Source organism: Artibeus jamaicensis, unplaced genomic scaffold (assembly GCF_021234435.1).
Source record: "Artibeus jamaicensis isolate MK-2021 breed Jamaican fruit bat unplaced genomic scaffold, CSHL_Jam_final contig_700, whole genome shotgun sequence".
Classification (NCBI taxonomy): Eukaryota; Metazoa; Chordata; class Mammalia; order Chiroptera; family Phyllostomidae; genus Artibeus; species Artibeus jamaicensis.
This window is the reverse complement of record NW_026521930.1, coordinates 9,866-11,243: the sequence shown is the minus strand read 5'-3', so window position 1 is coordinate 11,243 and position 1,378 is coordinate 9,866.

The following is a 1,378-nucleotide window of genomic DNA, read 5'->3' as shown; positions in this document are numbered from 1 at the left end:
CATACATTGATGTCTCTCTCCCTCTCTCCTTCCCCTCTAAAGATAAATAAATAAATAAATATTTTTTAAAAAATAGACATATTTCTACCCCATCAAATACTAGATCCAGGCCACAGCCTCATTCTCCATGAAAAAGAGCCTCTTTCAACATCACTGAAAGAGTACCACACATGCCACTAACAAATGGCATATATTAGATGCCATTGTGATATGTGCCATCTTTTAAATTCTTATTACAATCTACTGAGGTTGATACTATTTTTACCACTTTTTTTTCCACAGAAGAATCCAAGACACAGAAAGCTTTCATTGTACAGCAAATGAGTTGGGGCAGAATTTAGAGCATGTAGTATGATTTAGGAGCCCACATTCTTCACACAATGCTATATTGCCTCCTAGTGTTTATTAACAATTTTCAGATCACCAACATCAGAGTCCCCAGTGGTGTTATTTACAAAACAGCTTCTGGGGCCAGCCCAGGAGCACTGATACAGAATCTTGCTCTAAACAGGGACTTTTCAACATTGCCCACAAGGTAAAAAACACAGAAGAGGTTCTTAGCAGGAGCAATATGTATTTTAATTAAAAATATTCAAAGTCATGAAATTACTTCTTGAATGAGGTCGTTATTTTTAAAGTCAGAGGTAACCTGAAAGAAGAAAATGGCATTTCCAAATAGCAAGTCAAATGACTTCTGTGTAATTACTTCAGGACAACCTTCTAAGAATAAAATGGAAACAATTTCTGTGATCAACAAATTTTTTAAGTCACATAATTCATCCTCAGTACTGTACAATTTATGGCTTTTGACCAATGCATACAACTGTGAAACCAACACCACTATCAAAATATAGAATATTTCCATTACCTAAAAATAACCCATTCCCTTTGTAATCAACCCCTGTCCCCAACCTGCAGACCCTGGCAACCTCTAATGTGTCTGTTACCCTGATAGTTGCACCTTTTCCAGAATATCACAAAAATGGAATTGTACAGTAAATAAGTTTTGAGTCTGGCTTATTAGCATTATTCATTTGGCATTCATTCATGCTGTCATATCATAAATCAGTCTTGTTTATTGATATATAGTATTTCATAGTATAGACGTATCCAATCTGTTTACCTAATAACCAGTTGATGGACATTTGAATTGTTTTTAGTATGTTTGTATGTATTATTTTGAATAAAACTGCCATAAACAATTTTATACATGTTTTGTGTGGACATAGTTTTCATTTCTCTTGGGCAGATACCTACAATGGGATTTCTGGATCATATGTCAAGTGTATATTTAACTTTCTAACAAACTGCCAAAACTCTTTTCCAAAACAGCTGTACCATTTTAATTCTTATCAGGATTCTATGAGAGTTCTGGGTC